The sequence below is a fragment of the Jaculus jaculus genome, chromosome 1 (genome assembly GCF_020740685.1).
Source record: "Jaculus jaculus isolate mJacJac1 chromosome 1, mJacJac1.mat.Y.cur, whole genome shotgun sequence".
NCBI classification, from domain to species: Eukaryota; Metazoa; Chordata; class Mammalia; order Rodentia; family Dipodidae; genus Jaculus; species Jaculus jaculus.
This window is the reverse complement of record NC_059102.1, coordinates 171,026,968-171,050,939: the sequence shown is the minus strand read 5'-3', so window position 1 is coordinate 171,050,939 and position 23,972 is coordinate 171,026,968. Positions and strand designations below refer to the sequence as shown.

Genomic DNA, 23,972 nt, shown 5'->3' with positions numbered 1-23,972 from the left:
GTCAGGGACCAAACATTTCTCAAATCCCTTGGTGGAGACACCAGGTGGGTGGCTTACAGCAAAGTGAAGATAACTCTGCTCCGGGCCTCAGATGGTGTCAGATGACATTCCTAGCCTTTGGGTTGGTGGAAGCAGGTGGTCTGCTAGTACATTTCAAAATCATTTGACATTTAGGAAGATATTAGGTCAGACACAGAGGTGAGCAGTAAACGGGGTTAAAGGTATCCTAAGGTAATTTGGCTCTGGACTTGGAACATTCCAGTCTTCCACATCGGAATTCTAATCAGTTGCATAGTCTTTTCAAAATAGTTGCAGCTTTTTCCTTTTCTTTTCTTTACTTTTCAACAATTTCAGTTCACAGCTTCACCAAACTGGACTCAGGTGGAACCGTTTCTTTGATCTGTAACCGGTGCTCTCTCTGGGGTGGGCTTCTGTTTGCTCACATCCCCCAGGAAAAGTCATGCAGCACACACTGAACTCTTATTTCTGAGGCTTTTTTTTTTTTTTCTTGTTAGAATGAGGGCGTCAGAGCTAGGGGAATCTAGATCTCTCCAATTTTCTAAATTCAATCTTTAAAAAAAAAAAGCTACCAATTTTCTCTGATGATTTCTTTTTTAGTATCATCATTGTGAGCTATGGAACAAGTAGTTTTCAATCCTATTTGGCAGGAACTTAAATATCACCTGGAAACATGGATGCTTGTGCAGTAGAGAGCAGGACATGGAGAAAGGGGTGTTAAGATTAGTATATGAATGAATGACTGAAAATCTTTCCTCACTACATGTAAAGGACAGTGCATGTGCAAGAAAAGCCAATAATATAAATGCAGGAGGAGGTGGATGCTATATAAATGACTTATGATCACATCTGTGGCTTGCAGCTTGCTGGTCCACTTCCATTCCCAGTGTAACAGAGAAATATAGGGTTCTGGGGTGCTTCCTGGAACCCCAAGCCCTGAGTTCATACCTGCAAAGCAACCAAGGAATTGGTGATTCCAGACTAGAGAAAATGATTTATTTATTTTTTTTAGGAAAGCCGAACAGACTGACCTTATTTATTTATTTATTTTTTTAATGAGGGGGGAGAATTGGTATGCCATGGCCTCCAGCCACCGTCGTGAAACTCCAGATGTGTGTGCCACCTTGTGTGCATGTGTGACCTTGCACATGTGCCACCTTGTGTGCATGTGTGACCTTGTACAAGTGCCACCTTGTGTGCATGTGTGACCTTGCCCATGTACCACCTTGTGTGCATGTGTGACCTTGTACATGTGCCACCTTGTGTGCATCTGTGACCTTGTACAAGTGCCACCTTGTGTGCATGTGTGACCTTGCCCATGTACCACCTTGTGTGCATGTGTGACCTTGTACATGTGCCACCTTGTGTGCATCTGTGACCTTGTACAAGTGCCACCTTGTGTGCATGTGTGACTTTGCCCATGTACCACCTTGTGTGCATGTGTGACCTTGAACATGTGCCACCTTGTGTGCATGTGTGACCTTGTACAAGTGCCACCTTGTGTGCATGTGTGACCTTGCCCATGTGCCACCTTGTGTGCATGTGTGACCTTGTACATGTGCCACCTTGTGTGCATGTGTGACCTTGTACATGTGCCACCTTGTGTGCATGTGTGACCTTGTACATGTGCCACCTTGTGTGCATGTGTGACCTTGTACATGTGTCACCTTGTGTGCATGTGTGACCTTGTACATGTGTCACCTTGTGTGCATGTGTGACCTTGTACATGTGTCACCTTGTGTGCATGTGTGACCTTGTACATGTACCACCTTGTGTGCATGTGTGACCTTGTACATGTGTCACCTTGTGTGCATGTGTGACCTTGTACATGTGTCACCTTGTGTGCATGTGTGACCTTGTACATGTGCCACCTTGTGTGCATGTGTGACCTTGTACATGTGTCACCTTGTGTGCATGTGTGACCTTGTACATGTGTCACCTTGTGTGCATGTGTGACCTTGTACATGTGCCACCTTGTGTGCATCTGTGACCTTGTACAAGTGCCACCTTGTGTGCATGTGTGACCTTGCCCATGTACCACCTTGTGTGCATGTGTGACCTTGTACATGTGCCACCTTGTGTGCATCTGTGACCTTGTACAAGTGCCACCTTGTGTGCATGTGTGACCTTGCCCATGTGCCACCTTGTGTGCATGTGTGACCTTGTACATGTGCCACCTTGTGTGCATGTGTGACCTTGCACATGTGCCACCTTGCGCATCTGGCTTATGTGGGATCTAGGGAGTCAAACACGGGTCCTTAGGCTTTTCAGGCAAGCTGATTAACCACTAACCCATCTCTCCAGTCCCAGACAGAAAGATTTTTTTAAATCTTATTCTATTTTTTCTCAATTTTTAAAAACATTTTTCCATGATTATAAAAAATATCCCATGGTAATACCCTCCCTCCGCCACTTTTCCCCTTTGAAATTCCATTCTCCATCATATCCCCTCCCCATCTCAATAAGTGTCTCTTTTATTTTGATGTCGTGATCTTTCCCTCCTCTTATGACGGTCTTGTGTAGGTAGTGTCAGGAACTATGAGGTCATGGATATCCAGGCCATTTTATGTCTGGAGGGAGCACGTTGTATGGAGTCCCACCCTTCCTTTGGCTCTTACATTCTTTCTGCCACCTCTTCCGCATTAGACCTTGAGCCTTGGAAGGTGTGATCGAGATGTTACTTGGTACTCTAGTCACTTCTTTCCAGCACCATGATACCTTCTGAGTCGTCCCAAGGTCACTGCCATCTGCAAAGAGAAGATCCAGAGAGAAAGATGTCTAAAACAGCACATTTTATCCAGATTTCACAAAGATGGTGGGAAGGGAAAGGACAGAGGGCTGAGGAGGAGAAGGTAAAGTGCAGGAAGGGTGATACACCACGTGGTCCAGAAGTCCAGGTAAAGGAACATGGGTCTTAGATTAAAAAAAAAAAAAAAAAAAAAAAAAAAAAAAGAAAGAAAAGAAGAAGGATTAAAAAAAAAAAAGCACTTCCAAAAAGATTAAAAGAAAAAAACAGTAATAAAAAGTGTCCCTTCTCACCCTGGAAGTCATGCTCGGATGAGAGAGGGAAGTCTGTCTTGTGCAAAGACTCAAACATGTTGCTCTGGAGAGAGCCAATGTCTCTGTGGGTCAGAGAAGATACACTTTAGAATTTGTTCTCAGTACACCTAGACACACCTACACCAGGTGTCCCAGCCAACCGGTCTGGGCTCAGAGGAAGAATCCACTCACCTGGGCGGGGTACGAGCTCAAGAGAGATCTGATTGGGTGAGAAGGCAAACGCTGAATCCTGCAACGGAAGCAGGCCTGGCAAGCCGAGAATGGTGAAGCCACCTGGGGTAGGCGTCCAGGGTGTGATTTAGGATCATCTCAAGGTCCCGCTCTTCAGGGCCGTGCTTGGAGTTTTGTAGCCTGGCCCGACTCCTATTCATCTCTGTTTCCTGATCGACTCTGAATTTGACTAGCTGACCTCCTAGCCCACGGCCACGCCTTCCCTGCCGTGGTGGACTTGTCCCCTTGAGACGTAAGCTAGAGCAAACCCCTTCTTCCTAAAGTGGATTCCTTCCCCCAGGTGTTTGGAAATGCCAACAAGAAGAGTAATTAATGCAGCTACCATGCATATTGTTTTTTGAATTAGTCAACAAGTATGTGTCTAATGATTATGAAGTGCTTACTATTACTAGGTACTATATTAAATGTTTTATAAATATAAAATTCCTCCTCATTAATAATCTCATGAGGTATATGGTCTTCTTAACAGGTGAGAGAACTGAGGTACAAAGAAGTTGGGGAACTGGCAGAGAGATGCCTTGAACCCTGGTCATCTGTCTCTTTACCAGCACAGTGCTACCTGGGGTAGATGAGAAAGCTCTGCTGGTGCTTGTTCCTTTATCCATAATGCTCAGAGCAGAATACATGTCTGTAAGTACCTCCTTTTTGAGTATTTAATGTGTTAACACTTCACAATTTTTATTTTCTTTTTGGTTTTAAAAGTTAGGGTTTCACTGTAGCCCAGGCTGACCTGGAATTCATTATGTAGTCTCAGGCTGTCCTTGAACTCATAGCAATTCTCCTACCTAAGCTTCCCAAATGCTGGGATTAAAGGCATGCACCACCATGTCCGGCTTTTCCACAAATTTTCTCATATCATCATCACTCCACCCTGGAGAGGAAGGCTTAGTATTATTTTCTTTTTTCTCTTGTCACTGGAAGAAAGTGAGGCTCAGTGACATTAAGTAACATGTACTAGAAATGTTTGAACCAGATCTGTTTCACTCTTCTCAACCACTCTCTTGCTATTTCCTCTCAAGTCATTCTCTTTTAACTTAATTTTTTTGAGAGAAAGTTAGAGAGAGAGAGAGAGAATTGGCACAACAGGGCCCCAGCCGCTGCGGTAGAACTCCAGTCGCTTGTGCCACCTAGTGGGCATATGCCACCTTGCATTTGCCTTCCCTTTGTCTGGCTAAGTGGGATCTGGAAAGCAGAACATAGGTTCTTAGGTTTCACAGGCAAGTGCCATAACCTTTAAGCCATCTCTCTAGCCATCATTCTCTCTTTTAATGCTTACTTTACATGAGGTGATTTCATTCATTCATTCTGTCCTTGTGTACCAGGTCCTCTGGCTGCTGAGGGGTCAGAGGGTGATTTGGACATAAGGGCAGTGTTTGTTATCTGCACATGTTTCTGCTCTCTTCATGATAGAGTGACATACAGGACAGAAGCATCCCTGAGCCAGATAGGCAGGGCTTTGGGCGAGTGTGATGGGGCTCCCAGGAAGGAAGAGTGTCTGTCTGAGGGTTGTTCATGGAGGGCGTCACTGAGAATGTGACACTCCCTGTGGCCCATGCCTGCCTTTCTCACTTGAGATGATGCCTGCCTAATATTTGTACTTCGGTGTTCTTGTCAGGGTGAGGATGATGATGGAGCTCTTTGGAAAGAAGAGGCAGACCAATAGGTCTGCTCCTGATGCCAAAATGGCAAAGACCTCAACGGCCACCATTTCTGCCTCAGACACTCATGTGGGCAGGTATGAGGGAGGGACACCCAGACACAGGAGCAGACCAGCATGCCGACAGTAATGTATTTGGCTTCATTGAGGGTGTCAGGCATTTTGCAGACAGGAAAGGCCACCAGCAAGCTGACCAGACCTAGCAGAGCCCTGGCTCTGTGGAGTTCATGCCCGTGGGGGGCATATGGTCACCCAGAGGATGCACAGGGCTGCCTGGATCAGGGAACAGACACTGGGGATGGTGCTGGGGTAGAGCAGCCCTGCCCACTTCCTGATGTGGGTGCCTGGCCTGGGGGCCTGAAATACTGCCACCACCATGATGGCCGTGGAAAGCACAGTGGACACACACACTGAAGATGACCCCAAAGGCTGCCTGACGCACAGCACAGGTGATGGGGCCTGGGTGGCTGGTGACCAAGAAGGGGCAGAGGAAACAGTGCCAAGCACCTAACTAAGCTGGCAGTTATTGGCTCAGATTGTAGGGGTGTGGTGGTGCTGGATGAAGATGCCCAAGATGGCCAGGGCAAGCAGGAAGAGCAGAGCTGTGCAGATGTGCCAAGCTTTGTCCAGCGCTATGCAGGGGCTCGTGGTAGGACAGGATGTCAAGGGTTTTGGGGACACACTGGGTCTTCCCATGTTGGGCCACTTGTCTCCAGGACACTTCTGACATGTTGTATTGTCTGCAGGGAGAAACTGGGTCAGAGAAGAGAGCAGGGAAGCTCTGGAGCCTTTCCCAGGGTTGAGCAGTTATAAGACGAGTGATGGCTTTTCCAGGCAGCTTGGGCTCACTGCAGCAGACCTTCCTGCTTGCCTGATGTCCTCAGGACCAGGTCCAAGGATACAGATGGCAGAATTCCCAATGGCAGCCCATTGCCATGCACTGGGTCATCATGAAATGACATTGAGCACCCTACTGAAGCTCTGACTCCTATGTGGGCCTCATCCCTTTGAACTGAGCAACCATTGTGGAAACGTCATCACAGACAGAGGCATTTAACTCATGTATGTATTCACCCATCATATTATTTATATTAGGAAATATTCATGTAGCTCTTACTTTGTACACAGATTATTTTTTTCCTTCCTTCCTTCCTTCTTTCTTTTTTCTTGAGGTGGGGTCTCATTCTAGCCCAAGCTGACCTGCAATTCACTATGTAGTCTCAGGTTGGCCTAAAGCTCATGTTGATCCTCCTACCTCTGCCCCCTGAGTGCTGGGATTAAAGGAATGTGACACCATATCTGACCTATTTCTTACTTTTGAATGAGGTGATCCATCTCTAAATCATTGTGCTGACTGAACTTGGAGCTTTGCATTTTGATTTTTGGTGTAGATTTCATGCCTTGCACTGTGAATAGTTGTTTATTACTATTTGAGTCCTTTATTGATTGAGTTATATCTTTATATTCCTAGGCTCTTTAATTTCCTACTCCCTTGCTCTGCAAGTCCAAGGTGTTTTTTTTTTTTTTTTTTTTACATTTATAGGTTTTTCTCTTTGTGTCTTTAGCTTCAGTTGGCTCTTAATTAGCTTATTTAGTGACATCTTTTTCTTTCCCTGAGCAAAGAATATTCACATATTCTTCATTTTCCTAGACAGAGTTTTAAGGGTGAGAAAAGACTCTGTCCAAACCTGTAGCTTCAACAAGTACCTGGACTGTGAACCTGTTCTAATCTCTTGGTGCCTGTCCTCTGTACCAATCCCATTTAGAAATACACACCACTCTCCATATTAGTCATTGTCCATAGGGTAGTGTCCATGCCCCTGAGTGTGGCAAGTAAAGCTCTGTGTGACCTGGAAACTGGCTTCCTATAGACCTCCTATCATTGTTCACAACATACTCTCAGGTTTTATTGTTTTTGTATCTTGAATCTCGACTAATGAACTCCTTGTTTTTCATGTTTTATTTTAACTACTTTTCTATCTACTTCTTTAAAATATATATAAGAAACTGCCTATTTCAATGAAAGGCCTTTCTATGTATTCGCTACTTGATTGAATTGTTCCACTCTGTTCTTTTGGCTTAACACCTTCACCAAAGCATACAGACTTGGCTTCATAGTTCAGTTTCCTTTGACAACAGCTGTGCTAATGGTTCTAAGACGTTCCTCTTTAATCCACCATGAGCTCCAGGAGTCAAGGTGGCCCTGTTGCCACCCTTGTACTCAACACAGGATTTATGCAGTAGGTACCCATTAATATTTCTGAATGAATGACATTTTAATAAGAATGCAGATTAAGTCATTAGTGGACTTTCAACACTTATGCAGTGGTGACCATATTAGATATTAAACTAGGTGCTGTCTATGAACAAATTCATGGTGAATGAAGGAAAGAAGGAATAAAATAACCTTGAATGGTTTTAGGTATGTAACACTGATATTCCTCTTGGTCATTTCTTTCCTGGGACTTTTTTGGTGATGTGACCATGAGCTACCATCTGAATCCCACCACGGCTGCCTAGTGGCACTCCTCTGAGTGCCATTCTCCTTCCTGACCTATGGACACAGTGAGTTCACCTGTGGGGCAGGGGAGGCATTAGTAGCAGCATTTTGACATCTCATATAACGGGAACTTTCTGGTTCCCTTATGAGATTTTTCATTGCAGATTGAATAAGGGACCTATGCAGGAGAGGAGAAGAATGAGAATGCTGGGGAGACTGCAGGGAAACTGGGATGAAATTTTGTGGAATTTGCCTTACTCTCATTTGCTAAGTTCCTCCCTCTCCTCTCCTCTCTTTTCTCCCTCTCTTCTTTCCTTCTCCCAGTGCTTTTAAAAAAAATAACCCTTTTCTTCACTTCCTGTCCTTCCTTCTTTTCTTTTTTCTTTCTTTCTTTCTTTCTTTCTTTCTTTCTTTCTTTCTTTCTTTCTTTTCTTCCTCTCTTCTTTCTTTCTCTCTTTCCTTTTTCGTATCCACCATCTCTTCTTCAAATGTGTTTTAAGTATCACAATGTATTAGGGACATAGAAATTGGTAATGATGTAATAATGACATTTTAGGACACTAGGAAATGGAAAAACATCCCTTGTTCCTGGATTGGAAGAATCAATATTGTGAAAATGGCAATCTTACCAAAAGCAATCTACACATTTAATGCAATCCCCATCAAAATTCCAAAGGCATTCATCACGGAAATAGAAAAAACAATCCAAAAATTCATTTGGAATCACAAAAAACCTCGAATATCTAAAATAATACTGAGCAACAAAAATAAGACAGGAGGTATAACTATACCTGATTTTAACCTATACTGCAGAGCCATAGTAACAAAAACAGCATGCTACTGGCACAAAAGCAGATATGTAGATCAATGGAACAGAATAGAGGACCCAGATATAAGTCCAGGTAGCTATAGCCACCTAATATTCAATAAAAATGCCAAAAATACTCATTGGAGAAAAGACAGCCTCTTCAGCAGATGGTGCTGGGAAAACTGGATATGTATCTGTAGAAGGATGAAAATATATTCTTCTCTGTCGCCATGCACAAGAATTAAATCCAAATGGACTAAAGACCTTAACATTGACCTGAAACTCTGAAATTGCCAGAAGAAAAGTAGCTAGCTATATATCTGATAGAGGATTAATATCTAGGATATACAAAGAACTCAAAAAGTTGAATGATAAGAAATCAAACAAGCCAATTAAAAATGGTCTATGGAGCTAAATAGAGAGTTCTCAAAAGAAGAAATACAGATGGCGTATAAATATCTAAAACAATGTTCTATGTCCCTAGTCATCAGGGAAATGCAGATTAAAACTACATTGAGATTCCATCTCACTCCTGTCAGATTTGCTACCATCATGAAAACAAATGATCATAAATGCTGGTGGGGATGTGGATAAAGAGGAACCCTTCTACATTGTTGGTAGGAATGCAATCTGGTCCAGCCATTGTGGAAATCAGTGTGGAGGTTCCTAAGACAGCTAAAGATTGATCTACCATATGACCCAGCTATAGCACTCCTAGGCTTATATCCTAAGGACTCATCCTATTTCCTTAGAAGTATATGCTCAACCATGTTTATTGCTGCTTAATTCATAATAGCTGGGAAATGGAACCAGCCTAGATGTCCCTCAACTGATGAGTGGATAATGAAGATGTGGCATATTTATACAATGGAGTTCTACTCAGTGGTAGAGAAGAATGAAGTTATGAAATTTGCAGGAAAATGGATGGATTTGGAAAGGATTATACTAAATGAGGTAACCCAGGCCCAGAAAGCTAAGCGCCACATGTTCTCTCTCATATGTGGATCCTAGCTACAGATGATTGGGCTTCTGTGTGAGAAGGAAAAACTCAGTAGCAGAGACCAGTAAGTTAAAAAGGAGATATAAAGGGAAGAGAAAGGAAGGGAGGAGGGTACTTAATAGGTTGGTATTGTATATATATAAGTAGAAGAATAGATTAACAGGTGTGCAAAGGCCCAAAGTGAGGTCAGGGGAAGAGATTGAGTAAAGGAAAGGTGGAGGGAGGGCTAATTAAAATTTAAGAGAATGCAAATAAATCATATGGAATCCTCCGGTTTCGGACAATGGAACACTCAGGAGCCATAGATCATTGTTAGAAAATTTTCAGTGCCAGGGATGGGATGCCTCTAGTGAGTTGTTGGCCAGGGAGGTCCCTGATGCCCCTAAAACATTATAGGCCATTGCAGAGGTCATTGATTTCCCACCAGGAATTGATGGTAAGACCCTATTGCTGAAAACTCCATATACTTGGGCTGCAAGGTTACTGAAAAATCCTGCTGGAACTGAGCTGATAACCTCCTTCATGTAGACCAGCTGACAGAAAGCTGGAAGAAGCCATTCTATATGTAGTTCAATGGGAGAAAGAGATACCACCAGTGAAGATGTTCAACAGTGGATACTGCAAGCCTTATAATTGGCCATCCAGGCCAAATGAGCCAAGGGGTGCAATAGTGGCAGGTCTGTCATGGTGGAAACCAACTGCCCTCCAATTGGATTGGAGGCCTACTCCATGGGAGGGGGGGATACATCCCTGATACTGGAAACTTAAAACAGGTAGTCATGAGCCCTAGGGGTATAACATCTGCTCATGTCTGGATAAGTATATATACTATGCTTATCAAACTGCCCAGTAAGCACTTCTCTTAATATTTATACCCTTATATTAATGCTACTCTCACTTTGGGTAGAGAATCTTCTCTTTTCAGATGGCAGTGACCTTGGGATGACTCAGAAGGTATCATAGTGCTGGAAAGAAGTGACTGGAGTACTGAGTAACATCTTGATCACACCTTCCAAGGCTCAGGGTCTAATGTGGAAGGGGTGGCAGAAAGAATATATGAGCCAAAGGAAGGGTAGGTCTCCTTACAACATTATCCTCCAGACACAAAATGGCCTGCATATCCATGACCTCACTGTGCCTGACACTACCTGCACAAGACCATCATAAGAGGAGGAAAAGATCATGGACATCAAAATAAAAGAGAGACTGATTGAGATGGGGAGGAGATATGAAGGAGAATGGAATTTCAAAAGGGAAAGGTGGGGGAGGGAGGGTATTACCATGGGATAATTTTTCTAATCATGGAAAATGTTAATAAAAATTTAGAAAAAAAAAGAATCTCAAAATTGTGGGAAAACCATGAAATCCATCTTGGTTCTGCTGCTTATGGAGTTAGTAATCTTTGGTTGCAGTTGTTTTTTTCTTTCTCATTATTTATTTGGTGTGTGTGTGTGTGTGTGTGTGTGTGTGTGTGTGTGTGTGTTATATGTATGCCCAACATGTATGTGCAGGTCAGAGGAAGATATTGTATGTCCTTCTTTTGTCTTATTTCCCTGAGACAGAGTCTCTCATTGAAACTGAAGCTACCTGATTTTTGGTTATACTGACTGACTAGCTAGCTCCTCAAATCCTCTCATTTCCACCCCACTCACTTCTGGGGTTAACAGCAGGTGTGGCCATGACTGGCTTTTTATGTGGTTTCTAGAGATTAGACTCATGTCTTTAGTCTTACTTGCTGAGCCAACTCTCCAGCCCTAAACCCTACTTTCCTTAGCAAATGGAACAGTGGTAATATCTATTTTGAAGAGAGTGTAAAAATTAACAACAGGATGCAAGTGAACTCCAAGCTATAATGGTCTGCATGCTGTAAGTGTATTATGAATATTTATGAGGTGGGACAATATTTTGAAGAAATAACTGGGGAGTTTGTCCTTCATTTTGTATTTTAAGGAGGTCATTTTCCCACAACCAAACAGGTCCCAGCCATCCCCAGAGAATCAGAACAAAGACAGAATTGTAGCTAAAACTCAGCCTTACTCAGATTTATTCCTGTGCTTTATGTGTGTGTGTGTGTGTGTGTGTGTGTGTGTGTATGGGCATGCCAGGGCCTCTTGCTGCTCCAAACACCAGATGCATGCATGTACTATTTTTGTTTTTAGCTTTATGTGGGTGCTAGGGAATTAAACTCCAACTAGCAGTCTTTGTAAGTAAATGCCTTCAACCGCTGTTCCATTTCCGCAGCCCCAATTTTTTATTTTTGAGACCAGGTCTTGCTATGTATCCCAGGCTGGCCCCGAACTTGCTGGGTAGTCCAAGTGGTACTGTAAGTTGCTACACTCCTACCTCAGCTCCCAAGGTCTCACACTATAGCATGTGCCACCATTTCTTAACTCTAGGGTTTCTCAATTTAGCACTGTTGACATACGGTCTGGATAAACCTTTATTGTAGAGGGCTGTCCTGTGCACCATGAGATTTTAGTCACATCTGTGGCCTGCATGCCAGAGGCATTCACAAACTTAAGACAACCAAAACTGTCTGTGGACACTGCTGTTGTTCCCTGAGAAGCAAAAGTACCTTGAGTTCAGAGCAACCAAGATTTATATCATCCTTGTAAAAATCCTGATGAGAGGATTCTGTGGTATGCTGAAGGGGCAGAGAATGAGAAGGTAAGTACCCAAGATGTGAGTACTGAATGCAGACCTCATCATCCAGGGCCAGCCTTTGCCTGCGTGGCAATGACGCAGACTCTTTCCTGGAGCTCTGCTCTGCTCCCTTGCTCACTGGCAATCATGTCTACTCCTCTAGTGGGAAGGACTTTGTACATGGAAAAAGAAATGCATCCCTAAAATGAGACTAGAGGAAGTAGTTCAAAATGACAGAACAAGAATAAAACATACTATTCCTAACATAGCAATTTTTATTCTTTTTCTTTCTTATTCTAATGGTATGTGCAAGATACTATTGCTTCTCAGAGAAGGGATTGTTTAGCCCTGCCTTGATAAATTGGAGAAAAATGCAGGCCAGTGACATTATTGTTGAGGTACAATTGCTTCTAACTGAGAAATCCCCTTTCTGGTGATCTCAGGCACATAGAGGTCTGGGAAAGCAAATAGGTTTTTATGGGTTATTTTCCATTTAAAAAATATTTTATTTATTTGTTTATTTGACAACTAAAGAGGGAGAGAAAGAGAGAGAGAGAGAGAGAGAGAGAGAGAGAGAGAGAGAGAGAGAGAGATAATGGCACCCCAGGGCTTCCAGCCACTGCAAACGAACTCCAGATGCTTGCACCCCCTTGTGCATTTGGCTAATGTGGGTCCTGGGGAATTGAACCTGGGCCCTTTGGCTTTGCAGGCAAATGCCTAAACCGCTAAGCCATTCCTCCAGCCCTTATTTTCCATTTAAAAAATATTATTTATTTATTTGACAGAGAGAGAGAGAGAGAGAGAGAGAGAGAGAGAAGAATATGGGCACGCCAGGGCCTCCAGCCACTGCAGACAAACTCCAGATGCCCCCTTGTGCATCTGGCTAATGGGGGTCCTGGGGAATTGAACCTGTGTCCTTTGGCTTTGCAGGCAAATGCCTTAACTGCTAAGCCATCCCTCCAGCCCATATTCCATTTTTTAAAAAGTTCAATATCAGTTGTTCATTTCATTTCATTTTTTTTTTTTTTTTTTTTTTTTTGTTGAAGTAGGGTATCACTGTAGCTCAGGGTGACCTGAAATTCATTATGTAGTCTCAGAGTGGCCTTGAACTCATGGTGATCCTCCTACCTCTGCCTCTGGAGTGTTGGGGTTAAAGGTGTGTGACACCACACATGGCTCCATTTCTTGATACAGACTTCAAAGTTAGACCATGGAACTACTTTCCCACTTTCTCATTAATAATGTCTTTACTGCTCAATTCAGTTTTTAAGAACTGGAATCAACCCAGATGCCCATCATTTGATGAATGGATACTGAAGATGTGGTCCATATACACAATAGAATTCTATTCACAGTAAGGAAACATGATATAATGAAGTTTGTAGGAAAATGACAGACTTGGAACATATCGGACTAAGCAAACTCACAGAAGCACAGAAAGGCAAATGCTGCATGGTCTCCCTCATCTGTGGGTCCTAAACTGGAATAACTTGCATTGCTATCATACCCAACATGAAACTTGGAGGTCACATCAGAGGGATGGAAGGGCTTGTGGGAACAGGAATGGGAATAGGAGGGTTTGGGGGGGATATACAGAAAACCAAATTCAAAATGAATTGGTACCATAGAAAACTTCCTTTTGGATAACACATTAAAGGTATAACCCTCAATAGGAGCATGGAGTGATTGTGTGGTAAGAAGGGCCCTGGAGAGGGTAGGATGAAGCCTAACTCTAAAATATTTGGCCTTGACTGGTAAATCCTAGTACCAGAAATGAATTATAGCTCACACTGAGCTATTGATCAGAGAGATCTATGAGGTCCCCAAAACAAGACAGACTTCTGTCAAAGCACTTGATTACCATCCTGGGGGGGGGGGGAGATAAGAGCCTATTGCTGAAGACAACACATGCTGCTGATGCAGAACATTGAGACTTTTGGCTTAATCTGGAAGGAAGCCAGATCCCAGATGACCATACTATATAGTGCTGAAAACCATGACTTGAGATGCTGGGCAAAAATGGCCAACTGCACTCTGAACATGGAGGGAGCCCTGTTATATGCAATCATCTCTGACAAGATGTACACACCTGTGCAACAGTGGCACCAACCCTAGGTAGGTAACCAATGGCTTTCTAATAGGCTAAGAGATCCACTTTTAGTGGAAGGGAAACCATAGCTGGATTGGAAACCAAGCCAGAATCCTATGGAGACCAAGGTTATGGACTTCAATGAGAAGCTTCCACTAGTCTTTGGCCAAAAGTGAGGCTATCCCCATCAGAATCTCTCTAAACTAACAATGCTTATACCCTTAACCTATCCTGATCTCATTCTCTGCTGGAGAACTGAGGACAACTAACATCTATCAACAGGACAAGGATCACTGACCCCGTGTCAGCAGGTGAACCACCTCTAGCTCAGCAGCTAGGACCCAGGTGAAAACAGAAAAGAATTGGTAAGATGAGCAAGAATGCTGTTCCCATAGTGAGCCTGACAACCTGAACCAGGGTGATGGACACAGACACCAAGGGTCCTCAAAGTGCACTAAAGAAGAAATTCAGAAGCTGCTGAGAGCTCCACACTAAAGTAGAGGTAAAATGCACCCACCAAGGCTCAGGGACTTTTGCAGAAGAGGGGGCAGAAAGATTGTAAGAGCCACAAGGTGGGAGGGAATAGTCAGAGGCATTGCCCCCCTCTGTACAATGACTGACTGCTGCTCTTACAGCTAATAACTCACAATTCCATGGTGAATACCAGTAATCCCACTGAGGGCCCTCAGCAGAGTGGGGGCAGGGAGAAAGGGCATGATGGTACCAACTTCTCCACATCCCTGCCAACCAACAGGTCCGGGGATCTTAGGAGCAGCATAGTGGCTATAGTTAATAGCACACTACTGTTTAACTTGAGATATGGTAAAACAGCAGATCTTAACTGTCCTTAAGTCACCCTCCAACACATATATAGTGACTATGGCTGGTGATGACTATCTCAATTATTTTGATTATGATGCTAATTCCACAGTGTTTATGTATATCAAAATTGCTTCATGCTGTTGATTATATACAACATTCGTTTGTCATTTATACCTCAACAAATCTGGGAAAAAATAGAAAAGGGAGAATAGGCAAAGTGTCTTCAGGTGATCATCAGTAAAATTAGTGGGGCTGTGTCTGGACCTTTGGATACTTCTGGAAAGTCAAATGGATCCTAAAAAAAGATTGTAAACTCTTCTAGAAACGTGGGAACATTTTTGTGCATGTATGTGTGCATGTGCACATGTGTGTGTGTGATATGTGTGGTGTGGTATCTATATATGGTGCTGCATGTGTGTGTGTGCAGTGCACACTCATGTGAAGGCCAGTGGAGAATGTCAGATGTCCAGTTCTATCAATCTTCTATGTGTCTCCCTGAGACAGTTTCTCATGGAGCTTGGAGCTGTTGTTTTCATAAGCCCCAGTTATATTTTTGTCTCTAGCTCCCACCAGACGGGGTTACAGACGTGTGTGGCCATGGCCAGCTGTTTATATGGTAGCTGAGGAATCACTTAGTCCCTGTCAGGCTCTCATGCTTCCATGGCAAGTGCTCTTTCCTGAGAAACTTGGAGCTTTGTAAGAAGGCCATTGAAGTTCTTACAATGGAACTTCCATTCACTGTCTGACATTTTATTTTACCATTTGCTTTGGACCAAACGTGCACCAAAATGTTTATTCATGAACAGGGACTGGGAAAGGATCTTGGCTGCTCACCTGACAGGGCCTGGCATTCTGTGCGCTGGCACACGCACCTCCCAGGAGTGGCCCCTCTCCCTGAGAGCAGGAAATTTGGTTCTGGTAGGCAACCAACAGGGCTTTGGCTGGGAGGCAGGCTCGGTAAGTGGCCACCAGCTCATGAAGTCTGAAGGTGGACAGGCTTGCAGTGGTCACGTTTTCCATCCCTGTGCAAGTGGGAACCTGCGCCTCAGCACTTGTGGTGGCATGCCTTTTTTTGTGGCCACTGCACCTCTGCAGCTTCTCCCACAGCTTCCTCACCAGACTGTTGCCTGGGTGTGGGGCTGGGCTCAGTGTCAACAGGAAGTCCTCAAAGCCCGGCATTGTGCCTGAGGCAATGGCTGGGATCAAACCACCCTTAGCCAAACTGTTGGCCCCAGGGCCCAACACAGATGGGTTGTAGAAGGAGGTGGAGAAAAACCCAACACCATCCATTCCCAGTGATCCACAGGGCCTCAGCCAGGAGTCGGAAGAGGAAATGGTAGCAGTCACAGATGACAACCTTGGTGGCAGGGTTGGAGGCGATGATGATGGCCATGCTATTGATGCTGTTGTCTAGACTGCTGATCCTCTTTGCAAAGGTCACACAGCCTGCCTGGTTCCCAACGTGCATCTGCTGTTCCAGCTGTTCAAAGTTGCCATTGTCAGATCCCACCAGGCCCACCCAGGTCCAGTTGAAGTGACTCAAGAGCTTGGCCAGGACCCTGGGCTGCTGGGTACTGCTGGGCACAGTGCAGAGGAGGGACAGCAATAAAAGATGGTCAGAGAACTGTGGGTGCTGACTTCCATGGCTAATCTGTGGAAGGGATTGTGGCTGCTCATTCCTGGTGAGTGCAGCCTCCTTCACGGTCTGCACAGGCTCTCACCAGCCCTGTAGCCTGGCCTTCTTCTTTCCTTCTTACACAGTTTATTTATATCCCTGTCCAGGTTGTTCTCAAGCCTGCAGGCTCAGACCCTTGAAGTCAACTCACTCTCTTAAGGTCACTGGAAAAATCACAGATCTTTGGACATATTTGTGTCACTAGGGAAGAGTTGATGTGCTAAGGATTTTGTGTCTTTGTATTTTGTAATTGTTGTGGTAAAAGCTCAAGGAAATTAAAAACCCAAGTCATTAGAGTTGAAGAAATAAGATATAGCACCTCTAAAGCAGTAGGAAGGAAAAACTGAATTGTAGAAAAGGAACTAAAAGCAAAACCAGGAATGTACTACAGGGAAAAGAAGAATGCACAATAAACAGAAAATTACAGTCATAGCAAGAATCCACGGAAGCATAGCTGCAGCCTTTGAGAAAATAGAAATTACTCTATTATTATTATTCTATTTTTCTATTACTATTTATTTATTAACAGAAAGCAATTAAATAGCACAATAATTAAAATCTTAAGAGGGCCCAATAACATCATAGCATGTCCACCATAGGGCAAGTATGAAATGTTCTATTGAAAGGCCCAAGAATCCAGAAGCCCAGAAATACTATCACGCTCCAAAGGGAGCTTAAGCGGGCTCCCTGCATACCTCAAACTCCAGGCTTTACTCTCTGTTGGAAGCAAGTAAAGAATCCCTCTTCTCATTATATCAGAGCCCACTCCTAATATAAAACTAGGTAAAAAGGGCATGAGATAGCCCTCAAGGATGGGAAATGAGTAATGAAGTGAACCACTTATTTGGTTTCTGTAAATAGCCTGCACTATAAGCCTTACACTATAAGCCTTAATAGCCCACACTGTAAGCCTTAGTAGCTCGCACCATAAGCTGTAACAGCCTGCCTCAGACCACCAAGGTCATAGGAGACTGGTACCACACTCTGCTACCCCCACCTAAGGAATTGCGCAAATGCTGACCTCCAAGGTCATAGGAGACTGGTACCACATTCTGCTACTCCCACCCAAGGACCTGCGCAAATGCTGACCACCAAGGTCATAAGAGAATGATTGGTCCACGAGGGGCTTGAACAAATTAAACTAATTGGCTTAGAAACTATGGAGTGGCACAAACTGACTGGCTCACACCCCGCAGGCTCCTGATGTTAAAAAAATGATTGGTCTAATGCACAGGCTTTGTTAGAAACCCTATAAAAACTGTCCCGTTCCTGCATTCGGGGCTCTGCAGTCCTCTACCCCTGTGCGGTGTACGACTGTGGGCCCCAGTGCGCTTGGAATAAAATCCTCTTGCAGTTTGCATCAAGACCGCTTCTCGTGAGTGATTTGGGGTGTCGCCATATCCGGGCAGAGCGTGGGGTCCCCCTCTTGGGGTTCCTTCACTATCACCCTGATTTAGAACATAAATACTGTTCTCAGGATCTAAGTTGCCTGACAGCCAGCCAGTATGCTTTAGAATTTCTAGTCCTTGTGCCTCTAAGTGCATCTGTGTCCCTCTGTCACTGCTGGTGGGCATTCTGGGAGTTGTGTAAAATGAGGAGGGTCCTGGCCCTTTAGTTTAAAAAATATTTTTAATTATTATCAAGGGGGGGGAGAGAGAGTGTGTGAGAGAGAGAGGGAGGGAGAGCAAGGCAGAGCCTGTAGCCACTGCAAACAAATTACAGATGCATGTGACACTTTGTGCATCTGGCTTTACATGGGTACTGGGGAATCGAACTCATTTCCTTAGATTTTGCAGGCAAGCTCTTTAACTGCTGAGCCATTTTTCCAGGTGGCAGGGCATTTGTTTTTCATGGACTTTGGGGTTTTATCAAGCGCTATTACAAATGTTTGCGAATTTCTTACAACGTAATAAATTGGGAGCTCCTTCACTTGACAAAAGCAATATCCAACAGGCAAGATCCTGGTGCTCAAGAGACGATGCATGTGTCCTCAGTGAGTCCTGTGGGTGACCTCAGAGGGTGTGTTCTCCAAAGCTGACCTCAGGGAAACCTCTCTTAAGTGCAGTGAAAATCCCCTCAAGGGGATCATTGGGCTTGGTCCTGGGAGACCAGGGAGCAAAATAAGCAAAATTAGAATTGAAGGTCAAGGAGGAAGTATCTCTTCAGATTCGTGGCGACAAAATCCAGCTAAAGTATGACTCAAGTTGCCTGCGATTTCTGTCTCCTAGAAGGGACACTGCTTTCAGTGAGACAAATACTGGTTGCCTGGGCAGGCCTGACTTCATCATAGTGACAACTGTTCAGTTATTTCCTTGTCCCCCAGGGGTAGAATGATGGATTATCTTTCTAAGAATAATATGGCTTCAAATAGAGGCTCTTCTGAAAGAAAAATATACAAAGACCAGCATCAGAGTGTTGGCAGAATTGGAAGTTATCGTTCATTCAGGGTTAATCAGTGGTGTCTGGTCTTGATAATGACCTTGAGCAACTTGAACCAGTTCTTGTGATCATAGTTATTTCCTAGAAGATTTGATTCCTACAATTATGATGACATTGACATGCCTATGGCCCATTCACCTATAAGCTTTTTGAGATTGGCAACTGGGTCTTACATATGTTAGTTCTGTAGCTATTGTTGAGAAATATCTGCTAACTGGTTATGACCTGAAATGCTTATGGCCTAAAGCATGGCATCTGTGACATCAGGAGATGACTCAGTCAACCGGAAAGCTGTCTCTAGCACACTTGCCTTAAGAGTTCTGATACTGTCCTGATCTCATTCATCCCAGGTGGGGAGATGGTAGCAGTTCTGGGAGGATGGTCATTGGAAAGCATTACCCAGGTTTTTTTTTTAAAAAACATTTTCAGTTATTATTATTATTATTATTATTGAGGTCGGGTCTTGCTGTAGCCCAGTCTGACCTGGAATTAGTCTCAAGCTGGCATAGAACTCACAGTGATCCTACTACCTCAGCATCCCAAGCACTGGGATTAAAGGCATGTGCCATTGCACTTGGCAAAGTGGTTATATGCCACAAAATAGGTGGAAATGCCTTGACTCTATGTGTGTTGTAGCCCCAGGACCTCTTCTGTCCTTCTTGTGAAGTGGAGTGCTTGCCTTCTCTCCTTTCATATAATACCTTATTCAGTTTTAATTGACCAAATATTGTATATAATTATAAAATACCATGTAATATCTGAATGTATTCTAAATTGTGTGGCATTCAAATTAGGGTAGACATATCTATCCACTCAAACATTTAACATGTCTTTATGGTGAAAATATTCCTACCTGTATATAGTATAAAATTTAGTCACCCTACCACACAATAAAACTGTAGAATGTATTTCTTCCACAGAGCTGTAATTTAGCACCACTTAGAGCCTTACTTTATCCTTCCCTCCTTCTGCTCTCTTCAGTCTCTAGTAAGTACAATTCTACTTTATTTTCTTTTTTACAAATATTTTTCTTTATTTGAGAGAGTGAGAGACTGAGAGCGAGCGTGAGTGAGTGAGTATGGATACACTAGGGCTTCCTGCCAGTGCAGATGAACTCCAGATGTACGTGCCACTCTGTGCATCTGGCTTTACATGGGTACTGGGGAATTGAACCCAGACCATCAGGCTTTGCAAGCAAGTGCCTCTAACCACTTAGCGATCTCTTCAGCCCCCTTTCTTTTCTTTTCTTTTTTTCAATAATTTTTTATATTTTAATTTTTGATTAGCATACAAAAGTTTTAGTAGTATCTCTATGGCATTTTCAAGTACTATTCATTTTAGTTGATTTTTTTCTTCCCCATTATTCCCCCATCCTCCTTTGTATTCTCCTCCTCTGTTTACATGCCATACATAGCCTTTCGCCCTCCCCCACCTACTTCCTTGTCATCTCTTATTAGCTGCTCTAGGTCATCCTTCTAGGTTTTTAGATTTTACCCACATTTGCCCCCTTTATATACATACATATAAATATTACAAGCAAGGATCTGCATCTATGGTTTTTGGCTTTTTGAATCGACTACCCAGGTTCTTGAAGCAAAGCGTCAAAGTCGCATGAGTGTTTGACTTACCATGTATTTATGGTTTCTTAGCTAAGGAAATTAAGATTAAACAAGAATGACTCATTTTTATACCTTTGAAGATTTTTAAATATAAATTAAAAACTGAATGAACCTATCTCTCATCACTTAAGAGCCTGGATGCTACTGCTGTAACCCAACATTCCAATTTGGAACCTTAAGGGTATCCAACCTTAAGGTTGACCCCTGAGCCCCAAGTTCTCACAACCTAAACCTTCTGAAGACCATAAACTTTCATGCTCACCTTCTCCCCCAGGTGTAAGCTTTCTGAAGAAGGCCTGTAGCCTCCTGTGTGCTCATGAATCATGTGGCTGTAGCACAATGCTTGGTCCCTTGAGCAGTGGTAGCAGTAAAATTCAGAAGTAAAAACAAATACACATAGACAGCACTTTTACATCTGTGAGGTTTTATCCTTTTGGTTACCATAATTTCCTACCCCTGGAATCAGCTTCTTGGTCTTCAGTCTCAAACTGTTCATTGCTTTTTCTAGCCTTAATTTTTTCAGGTATAAAATGGCCCAGCTATAATAATAGTGGCCAGCTAGCTCATGGAGTTAGGAGGATTAAGTGAGATAATCAAAATGGAGATAAGAACAGTAGCAGGAAATGGAGGTCTCCTTTTTCCAAGTGTGTGTCCTACCTGAGGGACTCTGTACACAGGGAGCAGCTCAGCCATGGGTGCTGACTCCAGTGAGGTCATCCCTCCAACCACCCCTAGGAGCAGTTGCCGTGGGCCACAGGTGAAGCTGGGAGCTGGCTGGTGGTAGTTGGGCAGCAACAACAGTGTACTCCATAGGGCTCCAGCCCCTGAGATGCAGGAGCCATAGATTTACGGTCCCACAGTTATGCGGAGCAGGAAGGCTGATTCCTCTTTTGCCTCAGACACAGCAAACAGAATTCCCAGGGCATTTAGGAAAAAGCCAGCTTTGAATCTCAGAGTGGGTAAAAGATAGAGGGTTAGGGTTGGTTGGTAGCATTCCAAAGAATTCCACAAAACAGCCCCAAAGTCTCTCCTTGGAAGACTCAAGGGAGAGAGATTTCAATGTGACATTGAACTTAGGAGTACATTTGCTTAAAGAAAGGTGCCTTTAGGGAATTGGAGATTCCAGGTGAGATGCACACATGTAGATCAACGTGGAGAAAGGCTGATGTTTCTCAGGAATGAAGGCGACACATCAAAGGACAGGTATGAAATATGCACACGGACACACAGTCAGGTAAAGAAAAGCTGACCGGAATGCAGCCCCATAGGCAGCATCAACTTGGTCTACAAATTGAGGCAGACACGTGGCAGTAGCTATGGAGTGGGTGTGTTGGGGAAACGGAGTGGGATAGGTGGCTTGCAGAAACAGAAGATATTCAGAGCAATAGGCACTCATGTGTTCAAGTAACTGAGAAATGGTGAGCGGCATAGACACAAGGAAGGAGACAGGGACCCTCATGTATTCAGACAGATGGATGCAGGCAGAGGCAGGCAGACACTTGCATAGACAAACAGCACAGACACAAGTATGGAGCTATGTGTAGATTCAACAAACAAGAGAATGCTTTTTATTTTTCTAAAGGAAGGTCTCACTCTAGTCCAGGCTGACCTGGAACTAATTCTGTAGCCCCAGGCAGGCCTCAAACTCAAGGAAATCTCCTACCCCAGCCTCCCAGTGCTGGGATTAACGGAGTATGCCACCATGCCTGGTTCAAGGATGCTTTTGGCAAAGACTCAGTTAGATAGAAATAGGATAGATATGGGACAGAATGACATAGGGGCTGGTTGCATTCTTCCTGGCATCTTTATGGACAGGACCTTCAGGCTTATATTTCATTTTTTAAAAAAGTTTTTATTGGGCTGGATAGATGGCTTAGTGGTTAAGGATCCTAAGGACCTAGGTTTGATTCCCAGAACCTATGTAAGTTAGATGCACATGGTGGCACATGCATCTGGAATTCATTTGTAGTGGCTAGAGGCCCTAGTGTGCCCATTCTCTCTCTATTCTCTCTCTTTTTCTCTTTCTCTTTGTCTTATAAATGAATAAAAAATACTTAAGAAGTTTTTAGTTATTTTCAAGGAGAAAGAGGGAGAGGGAGAGAGAGAGAGAGAAAGAAAGAGGGAGAGGGAGAGAGAGAGAGAGAGAGAGAGAGAGAGAGAGAGAGAGAGAGAGAAAGAAAGAGGGAGAGAGAGAGAGAGAGAGAGAGAGAGAGAGAATGGGCATGCCAGGTCATCTAGCCACTGTAAATGAATTCTAGATGCATGCACCACTTGTGTATTTGGCTTTACATGGGTACTGGGGGATTGAACCTGAGTCATTAGGCTCTGCAGGCAAGTGCCTTAACCATTGAGCAATCTCTTTAACTCATATTTCAAATCAATTTGAAAATGGTTAAGGCTTGCAAGCAGTCCATATTTCTGCAAAAGCTGGATACAGTAAGAAAGGCTGACAAGGGTGGGCCTGGGTTTTCTTTCACGTACCCCGTGACTGCATCTACAGATACATCTTACCACCTTACTACATCTGCAGTTGCCATGACTCAAACTACTCTTGGTCCTCAGGTTACTACACTCTTTTCCACTGCAGTAGGGAGTGCTAGCATTGTACAGATGACCTTAGAAGCCCAGAGAGAAAAAAGAATTTGTCTTCGGGTCTATGGCCATACACCCCTGAACATGTCTGAGCTCATCTGATCTCAGAAGCTAAGCAGGGTCGGGACTTGTTAGGACTTGGATGGGAGAATTTGCCTTTGTTACTCACTGATAGAGAGTGAACTAGGAGTATAACTGAGTCTCTCATGTCTCCAAAAAGCTCAGAGGGAAATCACAGAGGGATGGGTCACCCTGATCAATGATGTTAGTTCCATGTGTTGTGGAGAGTGGATAAGGACTGTGAGTGCCCCCAGCTCCATAGAGTCGTTGGAAACAACTCTTCCTACTGAAGCCCCTTCCCAAGGATAAAGAGCATGCCCTACTGTTCACATGGCATCTTCCTGGGAGGGCAGTGGAAGTTGACTTCTGTCTGACCCATCGTGGCATGTAAGGGGGTCACAGCACTGATGAACACAGCTGCTTTGGTAGAGAAGATGTCTGATGGTCTGAATGTTGGCAGGTATCTAGAAGCCCAAACTGTATTCACCATGGATATTGCTGAGAGCAGGACTACAAGACCACTAGATAAGGCACAGAGATTGTCCTTTCCTCTAGTTGTGAGATGGAAAGTCTTCTGTTGTCAGAGCATCTGGGCTTACTTCTTCTAGAAAGCTCTAGGTTCACCTTCTGGGGCATTTGGAGACCCCAGAAAGGAGGGCAGTGGGGATACCTGAGCTTTTGCATTTCCTGACTAAAGCTTCAGAATTTTCCAGTTCTCTAATACCCTCGTCCAGCTCTGGCCAGACCACCACTCATCCT

At 43.8% G+C, this 23,972-nt stretch overlaps 1 non-coding gene across 1 annotated transcript; it reads right to left on the bottom strand.

Annotated features, from left to right (window-relative positions):
* Positions 1–19,519: 19,519 nt before the first annotated feature.
* Positions 19,520–19,643, bottom strand: LOC123457939. Its single transcript, XR_006635288.1, has one exon. It is a non-coding gene; the product is annotated as a U6atac minor spliceosomal RNA (small nuclear RNA).
* Between the last annotated feature and the right edge of the window lie 4,329 nt (positions 19,644–23,972).